Here is a 21,017-nt window from a genome sequence, read left to right on the forward strand (position 1 = left end):
TCTTCCAGTGGGTCTGGTGCCAGGAGCAAGCTCACCATACAGTATGTCCTTGGGGATCCAGCTGTTCTCCATGCAGCTGATGTAACCAAGCCATCACAGGTGATGCTGAGTGAGGATGCTCTACTTGCTTGCAATGCCTGCTTGTCCTTGAACGTCCTTGTTTGGGACAAGCTCCTTCCATGTGATGCCAGGATTTTTCTGATGCAGTGGAGGTAGGCCGTGTTTACATTGTGCTGTTGGTGGGAGTAGGTCATCCATGTTTCATTGCCGTACGTGAGTGTACTGAGCACACAGTCCCAGTAGGCCTTCATCTTGGTGTTCTTGGTCAACAGGTAGTTCTCCCAGACTCTTGTTGCCAGGCAAGACGCTGTTGTTGGTGCTCTTCTGATCCGCTCCTTGAGTTCAACGTTGAGGGAGAGGGTGATTGAGATGAGGGAGCCAAGGTAGGTGAACTCATCTACTGCATTGAGGGTGTAGTCACCTATACAGATGTTTGGTGAGCTGTTGATATCTTGGCCATTGATGTTTGTCTTCTTGGGGCTAATAGTTGAACCAAAGTTGCTGCAGGTGGGAAGTGGCTGATGAGTCCTCGGAGTGTGATGTCATGGCGGCATCGTTTGCAAACCACAACACCATTATCAGTACCAGTCACACCTTGCTCTTAGACAGGCAAGGTTGAAGAGCCTGTTGTCACTTCTGGTGTGGTGGTATATGCCATCCTCCTTTGAACTGAAGACAAGGGACAGTAGCAGGGTGAAGAAGATGCTGAAGAGCATAGGAGCCAGTATGCAGCCCTGCTTCATGCTCCCTTAATTGGGGAGAGATTCGAGGATGAGCCATCAAACTAGGCAATGCCTTGCATGTCTCCGTGGAAGACATGATCATCCTGAGGAGTGTGTGGAGACATCCAGCCTTTTGGAGCAGTGAGGAAAGGCCTTTCTGCTGACCAGGACGAAGGCCTTTGTCAGGTTGATGAAGGCATACTGTGGCTGTCTCTGCTCTAGGCTTCTCAGAAGGGTGTTTCTTATGCTGGAAGAGGGCTGCTCATTTTGCCTGTATGGCAGGCTCTAGCTCTGTGATTCCAGCTTCAAACCAGTCTGGGTTTTGTCTCTCTCTCCTGCCAAAGGTAGTCATGGCTGTGTTGTAGGCAATATCATGGAGGTGACCATCTTTCTTCAATGCTCCCCGCAGGATGGTCTTGGAGAGTTTGCCCAGTGGTGTTGGCAAAGTGTGCAGAGGTCAGGGAGTGAGGCTCTGGTGATGTTGATGCATGGGTATCCTTTCTGTTTTGAGCAGAGGATTTGTCTGGGCTAGTGATGCATTTTACTACTGACCAGGGAGTGATCAGTGTTGCATTCAGCACTGTGGTATCTGCGTGTGTTGAAGACACAGTTCAATGATCATCTTCTTGTGATGACAAGACCCAGCTGGTGCCAGTGATGAGATCTGGGGTATCAACATGGCACTCTGTGGTGTGGTTTGGTTGAGAAGAATGTGTTGGTTATGCAGAGGTCATAGTAGGAGCAAAGGACTAGTAGTCTAGTAGTCTAGGAGGGGAAAGAAAAATACTTTCAGTTAGTCCTGACGAAGGGTCTTAGCCCGAAACATCGACAGTGCTTCTCCCTATAGATGCTGCCTGGCCTGCTGTGTTCCACCAGCATTTTGTGTGTGGTGTCTAGTAGCCTCTGTCAGTTTTCACTGAGTTTGCCAATGCCAAAGTGTCCGATGACGCCAATAGACCGGGAGTCATGGTCACATCCCACTTGGGTACTGAAGTCTCCGAGTAGGTACAGGTACTCAGACAGGCAGCCTTTTGATGGTGAAATCGAGGTCCCTCATTGAAGTGGTCCTTCATTTCCAGATGGCTGGTATGTACTGTATATGTGCAGAATGTTCACCATGCCTGAGGAAGTGCCAAGGTGGAGAGACAGAATATGCTCTGTGCCTCTGGATGGTAGTTCCAGTGAGAAAAGCGGAGAGTTTCTCACTGCAAGTCCAATGCCATGCTGCCGTGGATCCTCTGGTCTCTTCCCCCGCTGGAGGAGATGGCCGACTGAGGGGAGCCTGGTCTCCTGCACTGCAGCGATGTCAACGTTCAGCTTCTTGAGCTCGCCGATGATGATGGCCTTCTTCCTGTTGTTGTCGACATGTCATAGGTCATTGGACACATGGTCCTGACATTCCAGCTTGCCAACTGTAGGATGAGAGATTTCTTCTTTCTTCTTGGTTATTCTTTGCCTGGTGTGATGTTTGTATTTCTACCTACACCAATCAGTGAGGGCTTTTCACTCGTAGCTGCCACCTCCCATGTTGGTTCTGTCTCCGGAGAGACCTCTCCAGGGCACACAGCTGGGCAGATGGTATGGAGATCCTGCCATACCCGGTCGTCAAGATCCCCCTTTCGGCCTCCAAAGTAAAATGAATCAGTATGCTTGGCAACAGCTTGTCTGCAGGAGCTACCGGAAGGATGGTCAGTGACGTCCAACCACTTAGGGGCTCCACTCTGGATTTTCTGTCTGTATTTATTCCCATAGCTTTCGTGTCGCCCAAGGCTGCCCACAAGAGAGAGGAGCTATTTACCCATAGCTGGATCTGGTTCACACGCACAAGGACGTGTCCATACACCGGTGGGCCTGCGTGCTACATGTGTAGGGGCCAGACCTCCTCCATGTCCTCTGTAGTTCAGCCCGAGTCTGAAAGGAGTTCAGTTTCCGTGTGTTGCCAGCGAGGAGGCACTACATGAGGTTTGCTGTTGGAGAGGCTATGTACTGGCAAGGAGAGACTTACAGATTCAGCTCTCCATTTCACAATACTGCTAGCCAGCAGTGGAAGCTGAAAGTGAGAGTGACAAGCCCTACCTACCACACCACCATACTAGGTGCATCACACCAACCATTTGACACACAAATTAACAAATAATTCATGACGGAAGTTAAAAAGTAAACAGTACAATGATACTGGTGCTTCATACGTGATGAGACCTGGGTGATGGCAGAGAGTTCAGTAGTCTTACGGCCTGGGGGAAGAAGCTGTTTCCCATTCTAACAGTTCCTGTCCTAATGCTCCGGTACCTCCTGCCTGATGGTGGGGGTGGGTGTGGACAGTGGTCAAAGAGAATGTTGAACCGATGGGAGGGATCATTTATAATGCATATGCAGCATTCCTGATCACTATCTCCGATATCTGAAAGTAAGACCCATTTTATGAGTAGAATTCTACCTCATGAAACAATTGATCGCAGCTAACTTGATGGCAGACTTTACAACTTGTAAATGTTTCAGAAAACCATCGATATTCAGTTGTTTCTCATCCTGCATGTTCATACCATCAGAACTCTGAACCAGCGAGCATTTGTACAAACACACAAAAACAGCTTCATTCACAACATCAGAGATATTCCCAGCCTGTTCTGAGTGTTATTGTCCCATGCATCATTCTACATTTTGAGGCTTGTATCTCAAAAATGTGCTGACACAGATGTAGAATATAATTATATTGTCAGTATCCGCCATCCTTCACAATTAACACTTCAACAGTACATTTCACTGTGTTTTACCAGTTTACTGAGCACTGGTTTGCTCATGGATAAAAGATCACCAACTCGACATCAGTAAGTTAATGAACTATCAAGGCTAAGTCTCATTTAAGTGCCAAGGTTTATAAACTCTGAATATGTACAGTATCTAATTCTTAGGAAAGAAAACGTCTTTTGAACTAAAATTAATGGCAGAAGGGGAACCAAATGATAATTCTGAATGCACAAATCATTACCACAAATGACTGCTGCTATTTTCATTTGAATACCGGCTACAAGTCTATATATTAGCATAAAGTTCACATGCATGCATATTCTGTGAACACTGTGTATTGTACAAAAAAACAGAAGGTCAAACCTGCTTTCCTGAAATGCCGATGGGTTGCTGACACAGATGTACAGATTGAATGTTATTACATTGTCAGCATCCTCCAGTCATTACAATTAACAGTGCAACACTACATCTCCCTGCTTTTTACTATTTAGCTGAACACTGGGCTTCTCGAGGATGGTTAAAAATGAAGAACAATCAAGTACCATGTATTTCTCTGCTATTGTCTTCATCCTTTCTTTTATTTCTGAAGTTAATGTGCTGCAGTTGGCATGAAGAACCCTGCATCCTACAATAACAATGGTTAACTATCAACTAAAATGCAAAAGGTTCACTGTCATTTTTAAAGGATTATTTTTCTCCTTCAGGAAGAAACAGTAGCATCGTTGTATTGTCAGCATTCATAAAACCATAAGGCATAGGAGCTGGATTAGGCCATTCTGCTCCATGATTCCATCATAGCTAATTTATTTTCCCTCTCAACACATTCTGCTGCCTTCTCTCCATAAGCTTTAATGCTTCACTCAGCAAGACCCTATCAACCTCCACTTTAATGACCTGCCTCCATTGCTATCTGTGACAATGAATTTCACAGATTCACCACCTCTTGGCTAAACAAAATTCCTCCTCATCTCAGTTCTAAAGGGATGTACTTCTATTCTGAGGCTGTGCCTTCTGGTTCTAGACGTTCCCAATATCGGAAAAATCCTCTCTACATCCACTATATACAGGCCTTTCAATATTCAGTAGATTTTAATGAGATTCCCTTCTCATTCTTCTAAACTCCAGAGAGTAAAAGCCCAGAGCCATCAAACATTCCTCTTACATTAACTCTTCATTCTGACACCGATATTACTTTGTAGCATGCTATGTTAATGAATGCACCTGAACATGGAAGTAATGATAACCACCTCACCACTTTTGTACACAGTCTCAGATACAGGTTCAAATCCAATCTAATTTGGCTTTTGCTTACTCTAGATCTGCCTTATCCAGCATGCCTTACCCATTGTGTCAGCCACTTCCTATCTGTTATAAACATGAGGCCATTCAAAACTCTTTTGACCAACGATCCCAATATCTCCTCTTGTGACTTAGTCAAATTTTGGTAACCTGTCCAAGCATAATAAAACATTTTACTATATTACATCTATCGTTGCATCTGACTGTTTAAATCTTAGATTGGACTGCTGAATTGATCTTTTTGCTGTTTAAAAGTTAATTACCTGCTTATATTTTATATAATTGCTTATATACAAGAAACTGTTTGTTATGCTTCCTATTGGCTACAATATGTACATACAAGATCAATGAATCCCAAAATAACTATATTAATATGATTCTGGAAGTTTCTTATTGGTTAACATTTATCTACAAATTTGAATGGAATTTTCCTTATTTATGTGTATAAAATATCTGCACTGCAAGTCAGTACCATCTTAACTTCTTAGTTTCTTTGTCTTTAAGCCTTCTGCTCCTGTTCCCTTTGTTCTACCAATGCTTAATAAAATGATCAAGAAGCAACAAGTTTTGTGCCATTTTCCTGTCTTCTGACAGAACCTTGGATTAAAAATGTCAGAAGGCAATGGTACCACATTAATGCAAATCATTACAGTGATAACTACAGCTGTCAACTTGTTAAAAATGATCACACTTAATCTTATGATTAAAAACTGTAATCTGAGTCGTTCTTGGTTTTAATCTCATATTTGTGCAATCATTGGCATTGTTAAATATTTATGTAACAGCGTTGCTGTTATCATTCTGACGGCCATGTTGATTATATAGGTGTCTAATTTGACCTGGCTGTCAATATGTCAAGTTTTTCTTCCCTGTTAGGAGAGACAGATTGGTCTGTTGGCTTTCACACTTTGTATTCTATACTCACCTTGCCGTCACAGCTTCATGTAACTTCCATGTTTCACTTGTTAAGTAAAATAAATTGCCAAGAAATAAAGTTATTCTCAAAGTCAAAAGTCAAAGTAAAATCTATTATCAGAGTGCATACATGTCACTACCTACAACCCTGAGATTCTATTTCCTGCAAGCATACTTAGCAAATCTATAGAACAGTAACTGTAAACAGGATCAATAAGCAACAAACTGTGCAAATGAAAATATAAATAAATAACAATAAATAATGACAGCAAGATATAACAAGATAAAGAGTCCTTAAAGTGAGACCATCAGTTGTGGGAACATCAGTAACAGAATGAGTGTAGTTATCCACTTTGTTCAAGAGCCTGATGGTTGAGAGGTAGTAACTGTACTTGACCCTGATTCTGTGAGTCCTGAGGCACCTGGACCTTTTACCTGATAGCAGCAGTGAGAAAAGGGCACGGCCTGGGTGGTGAGGATCTATGATGATGGACGCTGCTTTTCTACAACAATGTTTTATGTAAATGTTTTCAATGTTGGGAGGGTTTTGCCTGTGAGATACTGGGCCAATTCCATTACCCCTTGTAGGATTTTCCACTTGAGGCCATTGGTGTTCCCATACCAGACCATAATGCAGTCATTTGACACCTCAGAATTTAAACCCTCTCCACCTCTGATCCTCTGATGATTACCGGCTCATGGACCTCTGGTTTCCCTCTCCTGAAGTCCACAATCAGTTCCTTAGTCTTAGTGACATTGAGTGAGAGGTTGTTATTACACCACTCAGCCAGATTTTCAGTTTCTCTCCTACATGCTGATCCATCACCACCTTTGATACAGCCCACAACAGTGGTGTCATTAACAAACTTGTACAGTAAATTATGTTGGAACTGTGCTTGGCCACACAGCATGAAAGTTATCCTACATGAAAGTTAACTGCAATTGACTAACAGCCTCAAGTTCAAGTTCAGTTTATTGTTATTCAAATGTGCATATGTATACTACCAAAGGAGACAATGTTCCTCCAGACTAAGGTGTACAACACAGTACATATATGTAACATACACGTAACACATAAAGTAATATTACCACAAATAAATTAATAAATAATAAGGTGCACTTATGACACAAGTTAAATAGTGAACAGTATAACACTACTGATGCTTCACACCTGATGTTATGCATAGCAACACTTGCAGACTGCCTCAGCACACGCTTAGCTTGTATTGGCTGATAATGCAAATAATGCATTTCAAGTTCAAGTTCAGTTTATTGTCATTCAACTGTACACATGTATACCTCCAAACTAGAACAATGTTCCTCTGGACCACAGGGTGCAACACACTACATATAACTCACACACATCACACAAAGTAATATTACCTCCTGTACCTCCTGAATCTCCTGGACCTCCTGTAATTCCTGTCCCTCCTGTACTTCCTGAACCTCCTGAACCTACTGTACCTCCTGTGCTTCCTGTACTTCCTGAACTTGCGGAACCTCCTAAACCTTCTGAACCTCTTGTCCCTCCTCACCCTCCTGTACTGGAACTTTCTGAACCTCTTGACTCCCCTGAACTCCCTGTCCCTCCAGACCCTCCTGAGCCACCTGAATGTCTCATAACTACTGTACCTAAGAAAGCAGCCACTGAGTGTATGCTGCTGGTCTTCTGCTGCACCAGCTCAACCACTTCGAGGTTTGACCTTTTACTCATTCAGAGATGCTTTTCTGCACACCACTGTTGTAACGTGTGGTTATTTGCTCTGTAATTACATGCATCAACGAGTAGTTACTATCGCTGACCTCTCTCATTAACAAGGCGTTTTTTCCCTCAGAACTGCCACTCACTGAATTTTTTTTTTGTTTTTATATCATTCTCTGTAAACTCTACAGACTGTTCTTTGTGAAAATCCCAAGGGATCAGCAGTTTCTGAGATACTCAAACCTGGCACCAACAATCATTCCACAGTCAAGGTCACTTAGATTTCATTTCTTCCCCATTCTGATGTTTAGTCTGAACATAACTGAACCTCCTGACCATGTCTGCATGCTTTTATGCACTGAGTTGCTACCACAAGATTGGTTGATTAGATATTTTCATTAATGAGCAGGTGTACAGGTTTACCTAATACTGATTGTGGATGATCAGCCATGATCACATTGAATGGCGGTGCTGGCTCAAAGGGCCAAATGGCCTATTCCTGCACCTATTGTCTATTGTCTATTGTCTAATAAAATGGCCTCTGAGTGTAGTGCAGGAACTTTTCAAATATCGGAAGCTTTGTAGGTGTGACATATATATCAAATCCCTGAAGTTCATGTCTCTGGTACTGAATCTGGCTTTGTGGCTCAGAAGGGAATGGGGGAGAAGAAGAGGTGGAGATGGAGAATTCAGTCATTAGGGGAACAGGCAGGAGATTCTGTAGATATGAAAGAGGCTCCCACATGCTATGTTGCCTCCCAAGTGCCACAGACAGGGACATCTCAGATCAGGTCCACAGCATTCTTAGGAGGGAGGGTGAGCAGCCAGAATTCATGGTACACATTGATACTATCTGGGGTGGAAGTAGAGGCAAATATATTGGGGACATTTAAGACACTCTTAGTTAGGCACATGGATGAAACAAAATTGGAGGGCTATGCAGGAGGGAGGCACTGAAGTAGATTAAAAGGTCAGCACCACATCATGGGCCTAATGGACTGTAATGTGCTGCAATATTCTATATTCCATGTTCTATATTCATGGTATAGGTGGCCAATTCATGATTTTCAAATAGAATTTTCTTTTCATAGAAATTAGAAAATGCAATGTGGCACTACACCCCCATTTCCAGCTTCTATTTATGAAGCCCATGATACCCACTACTTTTATGAAATTGCTTTCTCAACTTGTCCTGCCAACTTTGAAAAATCACGTACATATGAACTCAAGTCTCCCTGTTCCTACAAGCGCTTGCTATTTAGTATTCTTTCCTCATACTTTCTGCCAAAAGGCAGTACATTTCACCTGCCCAATCCACCAGCCTGTCAACGTCTGCGTGCAGTCCATCACCATCCTCGTCTCTGCTGACTCTACTTCTAAGTTTTTGCATTACCTGCGGCTTTTGACAAATTCAAGTCAGGAAACACTGTGGTCCCTGTAACTTTTCGTCATTCCATTCTGATTTATGTCAGAAAGCCAATTGCTTTTTCCTTTTATCACTTGCCCTTTATTCCATGGACTTCAACATTTCTCACAAGCCTATCATGTGACAATTTATCAAATTTCCTCTAAAAATCTACATATAGTGGCCATTTTATTAGGTACCTCCTGCAGTTAATAAAGTGGCCAGTGTGTGTATGAGGTCTTCTGCTGCTGTAGCTCATCAGGAATCCTTCTACATCTGATTGCGACAGTATTCCTGAGTCTCCACACAAGACTTGCATGGCTGACAGTCGTGGAAGATACTGGCATGATGTAGCAAGTCCTGAAAACAGCCAGAGATGGAGGACTATCATTGCTGCCCTAAACGCCAGTGGCTCAACGGGCAGTAAGTTTATTTACACAATTTCATTTGTCCTCTCCAAAGTAAAAGGCAATAGACAAGAGGTGCAGAAGTAGACCATTCGGCCCTTCGAGCCTGCATCGCCATTTTGAGATCATGGCTGATCAATTACTATCAATACCCGGTTCAATGAACATTGAAGAAAGGTACAAGAAATTTTAAGGAAACTTTATACCAATAGAACAAATGGTATAAAGATCAATTTTAATCTCCTGTGCTATGAAATTTGCTTTCAATTTACCAGACCATCACACTGAATGTCATAAGTTCCACTATCAGAGGAATTCAGGAATCCATATATCTTGAAAGAACAGCAGTGCTGAAAGACCAAAATTCTTTTCAACAAACAAATGAACAAACAAATAACAGCATGGGAGACCTTCAACAATGTTGCAGGAGTATCGGCAACAGAAAGGCAGCCTATTGAAGAAAGTGACACAGTCATGAGAGTCATGGCCTTCCACGCAGCACCCACATGGACATTATCAAAGATGCCCATCATCCAGACAATGTTCTCTTCCCACTGCTGCCATTGGAGAGGAGGTGAGGGAGCCTCAGGTCTCACATCATCAGGTTCAGGAATAGTTATTACCCTACAACTATCAGGCTCTTGAAACAGCAGAGATAGCTTCACTTAGCTCAACTCTGAACTAATTCCACAACCTTTGGAATCACTTTCAAGGACTCTATAACTCATGTTCTCAATATTATTTATTTAATATTTATGTATATGTTTTTTGTATTTGTAGTTTGCCATTTTTATTGCTTATTAGCAGTTTGTCGGTCTTGGTGCATAGTTTTTTATTGATTCTATTGTACTTCTTTGTTCTGCTGTGAATGCCCACAAGAAAACGAATCTCAGGGTAGTTTATGGTGACATATACATACTTTGATAATAAATTTATTTTGTAATTTGAACTGAATTATCCGTTGAGGAAATTGACTGTATGATACACGTCTGTGAATATCTTTTGAATGTCTTCTAGTTTAAGATGGTGCTACTGAAGTTGGGCGATATCCTACTGGTGGCTCATAAGGCAAGGGATACAACTAAAACTTCATTAATAACACTTCTTTCTGTGGTAACCTATTACCACAAACAACGACGAGGTGATCAAAGGCGAGGATTGAGCCATACTGGTGCGATGTAAATTCGGAGCATTGCACATTCAAGGAGAAATCGTCAGAGTGAGATCGAGGCAAGGTTGAGACAGAGGCAGAGTCGAAGCTGGAACTGGAGTGAGTGAATCAGTTTTGGAACCCGTCCACTGAGACCAGGAGAGAGGTTGGATCAATCTAAGCACCAAGCCAATTGGAAAGATCGAGCACTGCCATGGGCTTGGCGGCAGGGTACAGGCCCAGAGTGCAATACTACGGTGGGGCCCACGTCCTAGAGTGGAGTGGTTGAATGATTTAGACACAGGCCCAGACAGACGGCTCCAACTACTACACACCTCGTTTCTGTGAGCTTTGCACCACTGTGTGATGAACTGAGAATGAGCCTATGGTCCTACTCCAGTTTCTCATGGCTCTGGGTCTCTGGACTCAATCTGGTTCTGAATTGCTGTTGCTTGCTTTTATTATTCGCATTATTTATGTTTATTTTCTCTCTCCCTCTCTGCACATGGGGTGTTTGTCTTTTTTTTTAAATGGGATTCGTTTAGGTTTCTTGCTTTGTGGCTGCTTGTAACCAGACAAATCTCAAGTTACTTTGATAAAAAATGTTCTTTGGACTTTGAACATCACACAGCCACATGAATAATCTGTGGTACAGTTCTTCCAACTCAGAATCGTCCCTAGATGGTGGTTATTCAGAGGATTTTGCAGAGTTGTGTCCAGATCCAATATCCATTCAAAGCTCAAAGTAAATTTATTATCAAAGTACATATATGACACCATATACAACCCTGAGATTCATTTTCTTGTAGGCATACTCAATAAATCCATAATAGAATCATAACCATAACAGAATCAATGAAAGACCGCACCAACTAGGGCATACAACCAGTGTGCAAAAGACACAAACTGAAAATACAAGAAGAAATAATAATAATAAATAAATAAGCAATAAGTATCAGGAATACAAGATGAAGAGTTATTGAAAGTGTGTCCATAGGATGTCAGAACATTTCAATGATGGGGCAAGTGAAGTTAAGTGTAGTCAAGAGCCTGATGTTTGAGGGGTAATAATTGTTCCAGAACCTGGTGGTGTAAGTCCTGAGGCTCTTACACCTTCTTCCTGATAGCAGCAGACAGAAGAGAGCATACCGTGGGTGGTGGGGGTCCCTGAAGATGGATGCCGCTTTCCTGCAACAATGTTTCATGTAGATGTGCTCAATGGTAGGAAGGGCTTTACCCATGATAGACGGGGTCGTATCCATTACTTTTTGTAGGATTTTCCACTCAAGGGCATTGACGTTTCCATACCAGGCTGTGATCCAGCCAGTCAATATACTCTCCACCATATCTATAGAAGCTTGTTAAAGCTTTAGATTCCATGCCGAATCTTTGCAAACTCCTCAGTAAGTAAAGGAGCTGCCTTGCTTTCTTTGTAATTGTACTTACTTGCTGGACCCAGGACAGGTCCTCCAAAATAATAACACTGCGGAATTTAAAGTTGCTGACCCTCTCCACCTCTGATCCTCTGCTTTCATTCCCATTCTGTTTCGACATGGAGGTTGTTGCAAGTAGGTGGTTTGCTGGCCCATTTCAGAAGGCATCTAAAGGTCAAAACTGTAGATCTGGAGTAACCTACAATATGAAGATAGTCGACAGTTTTAATTCCCTGAGGATTTTCATGAGCCAGATTTTCTCTTCCAACAAGCCAGTCATTTCAAAGTCACTTTGGTGGCAAGTTCCTTTTAATTAACCCAATTTAAATTCTCAGCTCTGTGGTGGTATTTGAACTTGAGTCTCTGAATAATTAGTTCAGAGATCCAATAACATAACCACTAGGTATAACTGTAAGTGTACCACATATCGTTGCATGGGGTATTAAGATCTTTAAGTTTGAATCCCAGTCTGTAATTCAGGTGTTTCATTTGTTTATTTATTTTTTAACTTCCAGCGCAATGACCTTGTACCACCAAATTGCACCCCTGTGACCAATTAACCTGTCTTTAGAATATGGGAGAATACCAGAGCATCAAGAGGAAACCCACACTGTCAAGGGAAGAATGTACAAACTCTTTACAGACAGTGGCAGGAAATGTACCTTTAATAGCATTAAACTAACTGCTGTGCGGCCCAGCGGTGCATTTCTATAAAAACTGAAGTGGCTTGTCCTCCTAAAAAGCAAATCTATCACGATTGTAAGGTGTGGAAGTTAGCCTTTGAAAATTTTACACTCCAAATCCATTACACAGGAGTGCTGTTGTGTAATTGAAAAATACTGTGCCAATTTCCACATGGATCCTGACAATATTCAGAGACCTTTGTGAGAGAAAGCAAATGGTTAGACTCTTTATTTGAAATGGAATGCTTCTTCTTCTTAAGCCCCATCTCCCCTACTGGGGCATAGGCTGCTGCCAGCAGCTCGCCACAGTTCTCTGTCCTGAGCCACTATTTCACCTCGTCTCCAGGTACAGTCTTCCTCTTCCAGGGGTGAGGTCTTTGGAACTTCTGTTGGTGTTTCTGTAGTGCTTGTGTTTTACAGGATGAGGTTGCTATCCCCTTGCCCAATTCTTTCTCAGCCAGGCTTGGGACCATCCATAGCAGAGTTCAGCAGCACAAAGAACAGGGATTAACTCCAGCTTTGACAGTACGCCATATTGCACAGAGCAAAAAAAAGTTCAAAATGTATATTGTATGTGGTTGATCTCCAAAACAGTGAATACATTTTGAATACTTTCAATCCCACCAAATAGGTTATGCTCAATTGACCAAGTCCTGAATTATTCAAATCTGACAAAACTGCATTTGGCATCTTGGATATCATACTGCTAAATCTGTACTATATCTGGATGTTAGCAATGACCAAACTAAACCCTTAATGCAAGCAATCCTGTAGCAATATCTCAAAGAATAAGAAATTAGTTGTCCTTATCATCTTCTTCTCTTCAGCCCATCACCCCTATTTGGGCGTAAGCTGCCAAAAGTAGCTCTCCAGAGTTCTCTGTCCTGGACTAGTCTTTCATGTTGTCTCCACATGTAGCCCACCTTCTTCCTCTCCCAGGTATGAGACCTTTGGAGCTTCTGTTGGCATTTCTGTGGCTCGGAGTTGTTACAGGATGGGATTGCTAGCCCCATGGCCAACTCTCCCCCTTTTGCAGGTGGGCTTAGGGCAATCCAGGACAGAGTGAAATCTCGCACTGGATGAACAGAAATTTCCTCAAATTAAATCCTTAGGAGACCAAAGCCATTGTCCTCAGTTCCCATCAAGAACTGTCACCCAGTCACCAATTCCATCCGTTTTTCAGTGTGCTGTCACATCCTTACCTGCTCTAAGTTCAAAATAAATTGATTATTAAAGTAGGTATATGTCACCACACACTTTCTTGAGATTTTCTTGTGGGCATTCACAGAAAAACGAAGCAATACAATAGAATCAATGAAAAACTAGACACAAAGACGAAGAAACAACAAGGTGCAAAATAGAGTCATAGAGCCATAAAGAAGAACACTACAGGAACAGGCCTATCTAGTCCATTTTTCCAGCTGATGCAGATACCTCTGCAAGCCATGATAGCCTTTCTCACTGACAACTACACCTCCAGTCTTGGTTCCATCCTCAAATCTGCTGATCCAGTTGATCGCATTATCATCCAGATCACTGATATAGATAGCAAACCCAGCAGCAATTCCTGCCGTGCTCCACTAGTCACAGGCCTCCAGTCAGAGAGACAACCATCTACTACCACTCTCTGGTTTCTCCCACAAAGCCAATGCCTAATGTAATTTACTACCTCATCCTGAATGACGAGTGACTGAACCTTATTGGCCATCCTCCCATTTGAGACCTTGCCAGATCCCTTCCTGAAGTCCATGTAGACAACATCCACAGCCTTGCCTTCATCCATTTTCCTGGTAACTTCCTCAAAAAACATCATAAGATTGGTTAGACATGACCTACCACACACAAAGCCATGCTGACTATCCTTAATCAGTCCAAGTCTATCCAAATATTTATATATCCTATCCCTTAAAATACCTTCCAATAACTTTCCCAAAACTGATGACAGACTGTAATTTCCTGGTTTATGTTTAGAGCCTTTCTTAAACAGCTGAACAACTTTGGCTAGCCTCCAATTCTCTAGTACCTCTCCTGTTGCTAAGGATGTTTTAAATATCTCTGCTAGGGCCCTGGCAATTTCTGCACTTGCCTCCTGAAGGACCAAACTGTGAACCAGACCTATCTTTCTGCATATTTACTTTGAAACTAATGGCATTGTGGTCACTGGATGCAAAGTGTTCCCCTGCACAAACTTCTGTCACCTGTCCTGTCTCATTCCCTAATAGCAGATCCAGTATCGCACACTCTCTCACTGGGACTACTACACATAAATGAAGGAAACTTTCCTGAACATATTTGACAAACTCTATCCTATCTAGTGCTTTTATATTATGGGTTTCCCAGTCAATCTGTGGAAAGTTAAAATCACTTACTACAATAACCTTATGTTCTTGCACTAGTCAGTGATCTCTTTACAAATTTGTTTCTGTAAGTCCCTAGGACTGTTGGGTAGTTTGTAATGTAGCCCCATTAACATACTCATACCTTGCTTAATATTCAGTTCTACCCAAAACGCCTCACCAGACGGGTTCTCCAGTCTGTCCTGATGAAGCTCTGTCGTGACATTTTCCCTGACTATTAACACCACCTCTCCTTTAATGCCTCCCACTCTGTCACTTCTAACAGAAATATTGAGCTGCCAAGAAAACAAACTAAGCAAACTGCTGAAAAGTGAATGAATAAATAAACAAATAAACAAAACTGAGACCGTGAGTTGTAGAGACCTTGAAAGTGAGTCTGTAGGCTGATGGTAGAGGGGCAGCAACTGTTCCTGAACATGGTGCTGTGGGACCTGAGGCTCCTGTACCTCCTTCCTGATATAGATCAGTGAGGAAGTGAGAAGAGATCATGGCCTGGATGGTGGGGGTTCTTGATGATGGATGTTGCTTTCTTGTGGCAGCCCTCCATGTGAGTGGTAGAGAGAGCTTATCTTGTGAAGGACTGGGCTGAATCCACCATTTTCTGTAGATCGTTCCATCCCTGGACATTGGTCTATCCATGGTAGGCTAAGATGCCACCACAAAACTCGGAAGACCAAAGCCTTTCTCTTCAGTTCCATCGCCAACTGTTATCCAGCCACCAATTCCTTTCAGAATCACAATCAGGCATATGTTGTGAAATTTGCTGTGTGCAGCAGCAGTACTTTGCAATGATAATTTTTTTTAATATTAATTACAATAAGAAGTATAAAAGAAGTTAAGTTAAATAAGTAGTCCAAAAAGATTGCAATAAGAAAGAGAAAAGAAATAGTGAGGTAGTGTTCATGGGTTCACAGACCATTCACAGATTTGAAGGCGGAAGGGAAGAAGCTGTTTCTAAAATGTTGAATGTAAGTACCTCTTTCGTGATGGTAGTAATGAGCAAAGGGTATGTCCGGGGCATTGAGGCAAGTTCAATACTTTCGCTGTGTACCGTCATTAAATGAATCAGACACTTTGCTTATTCATTGTCAGACCCCAAGGACTGGACCTAATTCTCAATCCATCACTATGACAGATGGTTGCTATCTCCTTCAGTTTCTCAACTATACACCCTCGCAGTTCACTGCAACTGAATCCGTCACACAAGCCTTTGTTAAGTGTAGACTTTACGGTTCATCTATGCCTGCCATTGCATTCCCTCATTCTCTATGTACCTTCAAGGTCATGCTAACCTCTGATCATCTTGACCAACTCACAACAAGTCATTTTCACCATCATCCATGTAGTTAGTGCAAGAGTCCCCTACCCTTTTTATGCCATGGACCCCCTCCATTAACTGAGGGGTTCTTGGACCCAGGTTAGGAACCCCTGCACTAGAGTCATCGAGTCACAGAGCAGAAACAGGCCCTTACACTTACATGGAATTATGGATCTATATTCCCAGATCCCACTTCTACCATACTCCTCAGTGCCCTAAAGTTCACAGCTTTCAAAGTTCAAAGTTTTTTTCCATGAAGTGACTTGACGATTCATTGTTCATGATAAAATTAGTTTTTACAGACTAAAGTCATGGACCTTGCTCATGGACTGTTTATCCCACTCCCATCAGGGAGGAGGCTGCGTAGCATCCACATCACACTACCAGACTCAAAAATTGTTACTTTCCCCGAGCAGTAAGGCAATCTCGTGTGTTTCTATTTATTGTGTGTTTTTTTACTATTATTATTGTGTTCTCTACCTTTTGTGTTTTTTTGTGCTGCCTCAGATCTGGAGTAACAATTATTTCATTCTTCTTTACAGGTGTGAACAGGAAATTACACTAAACGATCTTGAATATTGAATCTTAAAAAAAAAGACGTAAGATTGCTGCTGCAGACAAGGTGAAGGAGGATGCCAAGAGCTTCTACAGATATAGTTAGAGCAAAAGACGAGCAATGGAAAAACTTGGTCCTCTGGAAGATCAGAGAAATCTTCTTTGCATGGAGCTGAGTGGATATCTTGAATGGATTGTTCGCGTCCGTATCTGCTCGGGAGACAGACTGAGCATCCATAGAAGTGAGGCAAAGCAGCAGCAAGATCATGGACCCTATTAGATTACAGAGGAGGAAGTATGAGCTGTCCTGAGGCAAATTAGGATGGATAATCCCCATGACCTGATGAAGTGTTTACTTGGAAATGATGAGATATTTAAAATATCCTTAGCCACGGGTGAGGTGCAGGAGGTGTCAAGGACAGCTATCGTTGTTCTGTTGTCTAAGAATAAGCCAGGAAATTAAAAGCCACTGATCCTGACATCAATAGTGGGCAAGTTATTGGAAGGTATTCTAAGGCAGCAGATATATATATATATGTATTTGGATAGACCTGGACTGATTTGGGATAGTCAGCACGGTCTTATGTGTGGTAGGTCACGTCTAACCAATCTTACATACATAGTTATTTGAGGAAATTACCAGCAAGACTGACGAAGGCAAGGCAGTGGATGTTGTTTATATGGACTTTAGTAAGGCATTTGACGAGATCCTGCATGGGAGGCTCATCAGGAAGATTCAGTTGCTTGGCATTTAAGAGAAAGTTGTAAACTGGATTAGACAGTGGCTTTGTAAGAGAAGCCGGAGAGTGGTAGTAGAGGGTTGTCTGTCCAATTAGAGGCCTGTGTCTAGTGGAGCGCAATAGGAATCCGCGCTGGGTCTTTTGTTGTTTGTCATCTATATCAACAATATGGATGATAATGTGGTTAACTTGACCAGCAAATCTGAGGATGACACCAAAGTTGGGGGGTGTAGTGGGGATCAAGGAAGGCTATCATGGTTTACAGCATGATCTGAACCATCTGGAAATATAGGCTGAAAAACGGCAAATAGAATTGAATGGTTTGTCATATGAAGAGCTTTTGATGGCTCTGGACCTGTATTCACTAGAATTCAGAAGAATGAGGGGACCTAATTGAAATCTATTGAATAGTGAAAGGTCTTGATCTCTCTACAGATATGGATGTGGAAGGGATGTTCTCTATGGTGGGAGAGTCTAAGACACTGCCTCAGAATAGAGGGGCATCCTTTTAGAATGGAGCTGAGGAAGAATTTTTTTTAGCCAGAGAGTGGTGAATCTGTGGAATTCATTGCCACAGGCAGCTGTGGAAGCCAAGTCTTTATGCATATTTAAGGCAGATGTTGATAGATTCTTGATTGGTCAGGGATACGGTGGGAATGCAGGAGAGTGAAGCTGAGAGAAAAATTGGATGCACCATAATGAAATTGTAGAACAGACTTGATGGGCCAAGTGGCCGAGTTCTGCTCCTGTATCCTATGATCTTATGGTCTTAGTGCAGACAAGAGTGATGTGTTGCACTTTGAGAGGACAAACCAGGGTAATACTTACACAGTGAACAGGAGGGGATTGAGAAGTGCAGTAGACAGTGATCTGGAATATAGATCCATAATTCCTTGAAACTGTATTCACAGGTAGATAGAGAGCTTTTGGTTTCATAGATCAATGTATTGAGTACAGGAGTTGAGATGTTATCTAGGATATTGGTGAGACCTAATGTGGAGTATTGTCAGTAATTCTGGTCACCTAGATAGAGTGGACAGACAGTATCTTTTACCCAGTGTTGAAATTACTAATATCAGAGAGCATGCATTTTAAGTGAGAGGGGTTAATTTTGAAGGAGATGTGAGGGGTAAGGTTTTACACAGAGAGTGGTGGATGTCCATCATGGTTGCCTGGGTTGGTGGTAGAGGCAGATGCTTTTGGGACTTCTAAGAGATGTTGAGAAAGGCACATAAATGTGAGGAAAAAGAAAGGATATGAACATACTGTAGGCATAAGGGATTAGTTGGGTTGGCCATTTGAATACCAATTTAATTGGTTCAGCACAACATTGTGGGCTGAAGGGCCTGTTCCTGTGCTGTACTGTTCGATGTTCTATGTCCTATTGCAAATATCAAATCAGCTAATTGTATGGCAGCAACTCTTTGCAAAAACGCATACAGACGTGGTCAAGAGATTCAGTTGCTGTTCAGACCAAACATCAGAATGGGGAACAAATGAGATCTAAATTAATTTGGCCGTGGAATGATTGTTGGTGCCAGACAAGGTGGTTTAAGTATCTCTAGAACTGTTGATCTTCTGGGATTTTCATGTACAACAGTCTCTAGAGCTTACAGAGAATGGTCAGAAAAGTACCAGAGTAGCAGTTCTGTGGTGAAAATGCCTTGTTAATGAGTAAGGGCAGAGGAGAATGGCCAGACTGGTTCAAGCTAACAGCAAGTTGACAGTAACACAAATAAACACGCATTGCAACAGTGGCGTGCAGATGAGCATCTCTGAATACACCACATGTCAAACCTTGTTATGGTCTTCTTGGACGTGCTGAAATAAAGCAAGTGGAATCAGATGATGTCCAGATGATTAATTGTATTGGCTTCTTAAATTTATTGAAATGTTATCTATTATGTGGTTGATGAAAGCAAACTCTTCGTTTTACTGGTTTTATTAGTTCAGACGATTATTAACTGCATTGCAAAATATTTAGTAAACTTGATAATTCTAGAAATGTAAGCTCACCAGAATTCAGACTGTCACTTTGGACCTTATCACTCTCAACTGTGTGTTAAATTTTAGTATTTTGTTGAAATAGTCTGAATCAGAATCAGAATTAGTTCTATCACTTGGTATATGTCACAAAATTTGTTGTTTTGGAGCAGCAAAATAAAATATAATATTTACATATTATATATGTGTGTGTACACACACACACACACACACACACACACACACACACACACACACACACACACACACACACACACACACACACACACACACACACACACACACACACCTCCTATACCTAATAAAGTGATCACTGAGTGTATGTTCATGATCTGCTGCTGTAGCCCATCCACTTCAAGTTTTGCCATGTTGTGCATTCAGAGATGCTCTTCTGCACACCACTGTTGTAACACATGGCTACTTGAGTTACTGTCGCCTTCCTGTCAGCTTGAATAGGTCTGACCATTCTCCTCTGACCTCTCTGATTGTCAAGGCACTTTCACCCACATAGCTGGCTCACTGAATGCTTTGTTTATTTTTTGCACCATTCTCTGTAAATTCTAGAGACTGTAATGCGTGAAAATCCCAGGAGATTAGCAGTTTCTGAGATAGTCAAATCACCCCATCTGGCACCAACAATCATTCCATGATCAAAGTCACTTAGATCACATTTCTTCCCCATTCGGATGTCTGGTCTGAACAACAACTGAACCTCCGACCATGTCTGCATGCTTTTTTGTATTGAGTTGCTGCCAAGTGATTGGCTGATTAGATATATGCATTAACAAGCAGCTGTCCTTAATAAAGTGGCCACTGAAGGTTATCTGTAACTGGACTTTGATATTTTATAAGTCTTAGGCTAAGACAATAATCATTTCATACGCTCCTGAGATGGCAATGTCTTTTGCTATGCAACATACTTCTACTACTAGGAGGACAACTTTATTTTAAGGAGCCTATGTATGTTGGTTCTCTGGTTAAAAATGTGGGTACTGTTATTTAGAGTTCAAACATTTTTTGCAGCCCTGTCAAGCTGGTAGAGTGGAGCAGAAAAGGAATTGAGAGATATTTAATGAGCAGTACCTTGGTGATAAAATCATTACTCTGAAGAGTCAGCCCTCCATGCACCATAATGAAATGCACATTGCAATACCAAGTGAAATGTGCACACTGCACCTGAAACGTGCATTCTTTGAAATGTACACACATTGCAGACACGCTTCACACATTTGACACGGATATGTGACAAAAATGATTGCAAGACTGGTTAGTCTTGAAATGATTATATCATTTCTGGTACTTTTATTTAAGAAAATATTCTTTTTTTAAACAGTAACTTAACCAACTCTCATTCATGATATGTTTATAAAGGCAGTTTATCTGATTGTTGACACCGTGCTGGCTAAGCACAGGGTTTTTCTCTGCCTTCATCCAATGTATTCTGTGATTCCCTTCTGCAGAAAAATCCCTATGAGGCCACTGGCTACCCTCACCTGGTTTAGCCCGCTTGTCGAAGCAG

Source organism: Hemitrygon akajei, chromosome 2, assembly GCF_048418815.1.
Source record: "Hemitrygon akajei chromosome 2, sHemAka1.3, whole genome shotgun sequence".
NCBI classification, from domain to species: domain Eukaryota; kingdom Metazoa; phylum Chordata; class Chondrichthyes; order Myliobatiformes; family Dasyatidae; genus Hemitrygon; species Hemitrygon akajei.